Source organism: Hyperolius riggenbachi, chromosome 11 (assembly GCF_040937935.1).
Source record: "Hyperolius riggenbachi isolate aHypRig1 chromosome 11, aHypRig1.pri, whole genome shotgun sequence".
Lineage (NCBI taxonomy): Eukaryota > Metazoa > Chordata > Amphibia > Anura > Hyperoliidae > Hyperolius > Hyperolius riggenbachi.
The window spans coordinates 224,473,318-224,481,470 of record NC_090656.1 but is presented as its reverse complement, the minus strand read 5'-3'; the positions used below and the strand labels follow the sequence as shown (position 1 = coordinate 224,481,470).

Here is an 8,153-nt window from a genome sequence, read left to right as displayed (position 1 = left end):
TGTGCTCTCGTAGTCACTCACTGCTGCTCCAGTCCCCCGCTGGCAGCTTGCCGACCTCTGAGGTCGGCGGGATGCATTGCGTACATTTTTACGCATTCCCACTAGTGCAGGAACATTAACACATACATTTTTACTCATTACTGGTTCAATGCGTAAAAATTTACGCATTGAACCAGTAACGCGTAAAAATTTATGTGTTAATGTTCCTGCACTAGTGGGAATGCGTAAAAATGTACGCAATGCGTCCTGCCGACCTCCGAGGTCGGCAAGCTGCCAGCGGGGGACTGGAGCAGCAGTGAGTGACTACGAGAGCACAGGATGGCTGTATGGGGCTGGTAGAAGCCCCAGGTAAGTGAACCTCATTTTTTTTATTTTGCTTGAACCTTCCCTTTAAGTTACATTAGTTATGTTAATTAGAATAGATAGGTAATATAACCTCTTACCCACCCCGTTTTAAAAGAACAGGCAAATGTTTATGATTCATGGGGGCTGCCATCTTTGTCATGGGGCAGCCATCTTTTTGGTTGAAAGGAGGTGACAGGGAGCAGAAGACACAGTTCCAACTGTCCTGTGTCCTGATAACCCCTCCCAGCTGCGTGCGCTAGGCTTCAAATGTCAAATTCAAAATGTAAAAAAAAAAAAATTGCCCCAAAACAGCAGAACGAGAACAACAACATCAGAAATCCCATCATGCTTTGCACAGCATTAGGGGAAAAATGCCAGGGCAGTTTTTTCTGTGCAGCTAAAAATGAGGCTTGTATAAGAGAAAAAAAGTTCTGATGCTGTGAAACAGTTAAAGAAACACCAAGCCTTTCCAGTGCTGCTGAGTAGATTTTTAGTCTGGAGGTTCACTTTAAAGCGGATCCGAGATGAAAAACGAACTATAACAAGTACTTGTCTATATATGTTATCTAAAGTTTAGATAGTTTACACAGCAAATCTAGCTGCAAACAGTTTTAGTAGAATATGATTATTTATTCATGTGATACAATGACAGCATCCATGTGGTTTGTAAACATTACACAGAGGCAGGCTTATCTGTATCTTAAGCCATCAGCCTAATCCCCTCTCCTCTTCCCTCCTCCCCTCTGCCTCTGAAATCAATGGCTAGTAACACCTCCCCCCCTCCTGCCCAGACTGAGCTCCCATGAGCCCTTGCTATTGCCAAGGCTCTCTGAAACCCTGTGGGCGTGGCTTTTTTAGTTTAAATGGAATTAGAGTATTACAACAAAAACAAAAAAGTATTTGGCTTGAGGAATGCCCTGTAAACAATAGGAAAGGAACACAATTATGCAATGTGTAAAATTTCACCTCGGATCCACTTTAATTATACACTGTGAGGGTGCGGTTATGGCCTTGCAAGGCGGGGTTATGCTCAGTGCCACCGCCCATCCACCTTACTATTAGCCAGGCTCTGCTCCATTTTCAAGGTTGGTGCACAGTCATGCAGCTGGGTGGGGAATGATAATGGTCAAACGTGGTTAATAGTCCATGTAGCACAAAGTACCGATTGCGTCTGGGCCAGTTACAGCTCTTTCCCCAAGAGGGCAGAGGTAGGCCTGGATTAACCTCATAGAAGCCTATAGGCAAAGATATCCTAGCACCTTAGATTTCACCCTCCATGAACCTACAACCCCCGCCCTACTGCACCACAAGTGTGCTGTTTGTCCCAACTGTCACTTCTCCTTTACTTGCCTTGCCCTTCACAGGTAACTACGGGTGCCCCTTAGTATAAGGCAGCCAGAAGTACCCTCATTATTAAGTAGCTCGAGGTGTAACCAAGTATTAGGTAGGTAGAGGAACCCTCAGTAATAAAGTAGCTAGAGGTGCCCCTGACTGAAGGGAGATCTCATCAGTGGAATGCTGAGAGCAGGGTGAGTAACCTCTCGCGCTTGGGGAGGGGAGTGAGCCACCTTTCCATCATCAGGCGCCTGTAGGCATGTGCCTACAGTGCCTTATTATGGTAAACCTGGCCCGAGCTGTTGGTGGCGCCAACTACTAACCTTCCCTTTCTCCGATACAGGGGACTATACTTCAGATCAGGTGTTCTTGTGGCCACGCTTGTTATGGGTGTGAAGATCCTGATGGCCACACTTGTTTTATTATGACCCAGGCTGTGAAGGGCACCAAGGGAAGGGGGGGGGAGGCAAGAGAAGGGGTGTGACATTGGGGGGGCCCATCAAAGTTTCCCCGGTGGGCCCCCCAATTTGTAGTTACGTCACTGAGCAGAAGTACTTGATTCATTAGTGAACTGGACCTGCGGAAATTTTCATATGGCTGGATAAGACAAAAGACACATTATCCAGGGTTGCTTTTATTAAACACTTCTATTTCCAGATATAATAGTGGATTCCTATATGGATAAACTAAAAGGTCACTTTCAGCAGGTAATTCTGTTACAATTTTTAAGTGATAAATATTAAACAGTTACTTTCCAAAGCATAAAAAACGAGACACAAGAAGACGGAACAGATTTTATTTACGTATTTATTGTTCAGGTATAGACGATATATCCACAGCACTGACCTGCAGAACAGATAAGAACACATCACTCACTGGCCCTCAGAGATGTCCACAGTTTGATGTCCCTGCTGGTCGTTCCTGGTGGTGTTCCCATGTCCCTGCAGGTTAAGCGCCAATTTCCAGGTGAGCCAGTCGACCCACCATTACATTTTAAGAGGAGGCTGGTTTAAATCACTTTATTTTGTAAGTCAAAAACTTCATGTAATAAATAGTCTGGAGAAATAACAATATTTAATTTTATTATACGCATGCATATTGTAGAATAAAACAAAACACAACATTTGGAAACAAAGATCTGAATTATCTATATTAACCATTTTACCAGTAAGGAGTTTTTACTCTTACGAACCTGAGCAATTTTCCCCTGTCAGCGCTCCTCCCTTTCATTCGCCAATAACTTTATTACTACTTATCACACTGAAATGATCTCTATCTTAGGTGTTTGAGGGGTTGAATGCTCTGTCACTTTTTTGTTTAATTTTGGTAATTGGGGAGGAGGGGGGGGGGCAAGGGAGAGGAAAGGAGGGTAATTTATTTAGTTTAATTTTTATAGTGTAAAATGTAATTTAAAATGTGTATTTTTTTTACCACTTGATCTCCCACCTTTCTGTCTGTTCTGAACAGAGTTCAGTGTTGTTATAGGAAAGATCATTGGCGTCTCATTAAAGCAATGATCTTTCTCTTTCAGACACTTTGATTGGCTCAGGGAACACATGTTCACCCTTCGCCAATTAAAGACATGTCAGTCTCGGTGGGTATGTGCAGCTGGAGTGCGCACACGCAAGCACAAGGCGGCAGAGGCGAGCAACATACTAAATGGTCAGTTTGCCATTAACAGGGGCAAACAGGATGTTTTAATATGAAGAGCGGTCCTATAGTGGGTAACTAAATTTATCTTTCTAGTGTCACCCAGTGGTCAGCAGAAGCACAAACTAATGCCACCCAATGAATTAACAGTCATTAACAGTTGGAATGATGGGAAGTGTAGTCCTGTGTCCAACTATCAGAAGGTAGCATCAACCCATAGTATCAGCCATAGCCAAAGTAGTGATATGATTTCTGAGAAAAAAACATTTCTAAACAATGCAATGGGCAGCATGGCTAACGTTCAGTATCTCCACAATATCTACAATACAACGACAAAGCTAAATAATTCTAACTACAATACAACTGAGCTAACCTTCTAGAGTTATCTCCTAGTAGATCAATAATTTTCATATTCTCTTTAAAATAACTTTTAAGAATTTTACAATTGAAAAAGTACTCAAAAGTTGGTGGTTTGAAAAGCATTTTATCAAGATATTAACAAGGTATGAAAATATCACTGCTTAATTGCATAAGGCTCCTGGGCACGTATGCAATTAACGTTTTCACCTGTTTTTTTCTCTAGGAGATAATTTTTAATCTTCTCTTTTAAATTTTTTTTTAACATTTTGCAATTGAAAAAGTTCCAAAATGTACTTGAAAAAGTACGATTAAAATTATTCTGAGTATATTATTGCTTGCTGATGGTTTAAAGGGCATTTTACTCATAAGTGTGATATTATCACTTAGGAGAAAACCCGGGAGGAAAAAGTGAATTGAAACTCGTTCCCTCCTCCATTGTCTGCTAGGGGTAGTCTCGGCTCCAGGATTTTTTTGGGGGTTGCTATGCAGGTGCTGGACCAATTTCTGGGGTAGCTGATGACCCGCGCTGGGCGTGGCCATGTCCGGATGAGGGCGGAGCTAACTGTAATTTAAAGTGAACCTGGGGTGAGAGTGATATGGAGGCTGACATATTTATTTCCTTTTAAACAATTCTAGTTGCCTGGCAGCCCTGCTCATCTATTTGGCTGCAGTAGTGAACTGAATTACACCAGAAACAAGCATGCAGCTAATCTTGTCAGTTCTGACAATATTGTCAGAAACCCCTGACCTGCTGCATGCTTGTTCAGGGTCTATGGTTGAAAGAATTAGAGGCAGAGGACCAGCACGGCAGCCAGGCAACTGGTATTGCTTAAAAGGAGATAAATATGGCAGCCTCAATATTATTCTCACCTCGGGTTCCCTTTAAAACTGCAACGCAAAGACAGAGGGCCCAAGTTTTGGTGACCCTTTCCCCAGAAAATTCACATAATTGTGCAGGTTTTCAAGAAAATACACGTAATGTGAGCAGATTTAACCAGAAAATACGTTCAATCATGTCGGCAGATTTGACCAGAAAACGTGTTCAATCATGTCGGCAGATTTGACCAAAAAACACGTTCAATCATGTGGCAGATTTGACTAGAAAGCACGTTCAATCATGTCGGCAGATGTGACTAGAAAATATGTGCAATCATGCGGCAGATTTGACCAGAAAATACATGCAATCTTGTGGCAGACCTGGCCAGAAAACACTTCAATCATGTAGCAGACCTGGCCAGAAAATATATGCAATTGTGTCGGCAGATTTGACCACAAAATACATGCAATCATGTAGCAGACCTGGCCAGAAAATACATGCAATCATGTCGGCAGATTTAACCAGAAAATACATGCAATCATGTAGCAGACCTGGCCAGAAAATACATGCAATCATGTTGGCAGATTTGACCAGAAAATATATGCAGTCATGCGGAAGATTTGACCAGAAAATACATGCAATCATGTGGAAGATTTGACCAGAAAATACGTGCAATATGTGTCAGACCTGGCCAGAAAACACTTCAATCATGTAGCAGACCTGGCCAGAACATACACGATACACCTGCTACTGTAAATAAAAAAAACATTTACTCACCTGAAGCAGAATTCCTGTCCGACCCTGCTTCCGGCGCGCAGCTCCCACGATCCTCTGCAGCAAGCAACTGAAACTCCCGCGCTGAGAGCGGGGCTATGGGAAAATGGCGCCCGAAGCCCTGCACTGCAGACTCGAAGTCTCCAGAGCAGGGCTTCAGACGCAATTTTACTGTAGCCCTGCTCTGCCGCTGCCGGAGCTGCTGGCTGCTGCTGCGGTGAACTGAAGCTGGGGGGTGCTAATAGGGTGCTTGGGGAATTTTAGGGGGTGCTTTAGCAACCAAACCACCCCCCTGGTGCCGCCACTGGCTAGGGGAAGCTGTGCATTGTGTGAAGAAGTTCTTGACTGAGCAGAAGCAGTTTCCAATGCTTCCCGCCCATTTTCTTTCGGCCTGACCACGCCCTGATTTGCCACATGTACTTTTTTGTTTTCGCTTCAGCCAGTCACATTTAGTGATAAGCAGAAATGACACCTTTGCGTAATTATCATAATTTGCAATTAGGCATCATAATTGTAATGCGAAATTTCAGGGAAAAGCTAATAAAATTTGTATGTAATTGTAAGCATTCATAATTACGCATTAATTTAGTTTACGAGTAAATTACACAATGGCGATGAATAGCAAAGCCCCTATACATGTTATTGCTACCAAAATGGCTACATATATTAAAGAGAACAGTGGGTACAAGATAAAAAAAAAGAATTTTTCAAAAAGACCTTGTAATTTGAGAAAAAAAATAAAAATACAAAGAAAAACGTTTTTTAAACTGTAATTTTCTGAGTTTTAAAACCATTTTTCTTTGCAGATTTAACATCGATTTGCTCAAAAACTACAATGTCTTTTTCAAAAATTATTTTTTTGACTTGAATACCATTCTATTCATTATGTTCTCCTGGGCCCCTCTGTGCTGTTTCTGCCACTCCCTGCTGCAATCCTGGCTTGTAATTGCCAGTTTTAGGCAGTGTTTACAAACAAACTAACCAGCTTGTGATAGGCTCACATAAGCAGAGTGTGTGAGTCATACAGAGTGTGCAGGGGGCTTCTATCCAATCACAAGCAGCCCTGCACATTCCAGTCTGACTGCCTCAGCCCGACAGAGCCGACAGATGAAAGAAGATTAGATTATATAACAGAGATAATACAGCCACTGTGCAACTAGGAAAGGCTGCAGTTAGACAGAACACATTAGAACACGTATAGGAACTTATAGGATAGAAGAAATAAGGATGAACATTTTGTTACAGAGTCTCTTTAACATATGTAGCAGTATTGGTAGCAATAGCATGTATGGGGGCTTTGCTATTCATCGCCACAGTCGGCACAAAATGACATGTAAATATGCATAAATTCATGCATAATTACAAAGGATTATACAAAGTTAATTGAATTAACAATTTGGAATTATGTATAGGCGTAATTGCAAAAGTTTATGCAAAAGTTTGCGTAATCGTAATTAGCTGATTACGATCATCGCTGGTCACATTGCAAACTTGGCCTACAAATTCGTGAAAATCTGGGTAATCAAGCTCGGGACTAATTAACTGCAAGACCGAACTTGTACAGTTCGCTCGTTCACTCGCACACACAGGGGCGTAACTAGAAACCACTGAGCCTTCCTACTAAACTTTGGATGCCCCCACGCTGTACACAAGACCCTGCTGCACACTGAATAGGTACTGTCTTCAAATCTTTGTCTACAAAACTTTGTATTTTTCCTTATTAGTGGCTGAGCAGATGCAGTCATTAGAACAATTGTACAGAGACCAGAAAGGTTTTCTTTTTTGTGCCCTTAGCTGTCAATCTCTCAGGACATGGAAAAGAAACGTCCCCCACGGGACCCCCTGCAGCTGCATCCTCTGCAAGGTCTATTATTAAGCCCCTGTGCACACACCTAACCTTATATGGTTTAAAATGAGCAAATCAAGCTGAGAATCCCCCGATTGGTTTGGCTACCTTTTCAGTCAAGTAATAGTCTAGTAGTTATCATAAAAAAGCACTCACTTTTTGGCTTAGTTCACACTACAAAACGCAATTGCAAACACTAAGGGCCCATTCACCCTTGTGCGTTTTGCCGGCGATTTCAGCAAAACGCTCAAACGCTAGCGCTTTTCAAAGCGCTAGGCTAATTAAGGTTTATAGGCCCATTCTCATTTGGGCGATTTGCGCTAATCGTCGCAAATCGCCCAAAAACGCTAAATGTAAACACGTAGCCTGCACCATGTTCAGGCGATTTCCCGGATAAGCACAAAACGTGATTGCTAAAAAATCGCCAGGTGCGAATGGTGATTTTTTTTGGGGGCGGTAATCGCCAAAAAACACCAGAGCAAGCGTTTTGCGATCAGCAAGTGTGAATGTGCGCTTAGTGCTTAGCGGTAGTGATTTTCAGAGTGATTTTTAAAGGGGTGTGTGTTTTTGCACTTTCCTTTAGGAAAAAATGCTCTAAAAATGACACAAGCAGCATGTTTTTGATTTTTTAAAAATCGAAACTCTGCTGTGAGAACACCCTCATAGGGTAACGCAGCTCTAGGGCAATCGGCAAATGGAGCGCAGTCGCTCACACCATGAATTAACCCTTACTAGAGCGAGTAGCTTCAATATCACAGTTGATGTCGGGATTATTGAAATCACCCCTAATTATGGCCCAATGTTTGCTTGCAGTATTATCAATCTGTGGGCAGCAGTAATTGCACTCCCTTTATGTTGTTTATGTGTGGAGGGTTATAACAGACCACTATAAGCAACAGGGCTGTGGAGTCGGAGTCGATTAGGGGTACCTGGAGACTGAGTCGGTGGTTTCATCAACTGAGGAGTCGGAGTTGGATGATTTTTGTACCGACTCCACAGCCCTGATAAGCAATTGGCAATACTTAC

The 8,153-nt window shown here is 42.4% G+C and overlaps 1 long non-coding RNA gene across 1 annotated transcript in view; it reads right to left on the bottom strand.

The window, feature by feature from the left end:
* Window positions 1-2,618: 2,618 nt before the first annotated feature.
* Window positions 2,619-8,153, bottom strand: part of LOC137538633 (uncharacterized) — a 74,467-nt gene continuing 68,932 nt past the window's right edge. Inside the window, exon 4 of the long non-coding RNA XR_011024855.1 lies at window positions 2,619-2,736. This is a non-coding gene — a long non-coding RNA (uncharacterized lncRNA). The remainder of the gene's footprint in view (window positions 2,737-8,153) is intronic.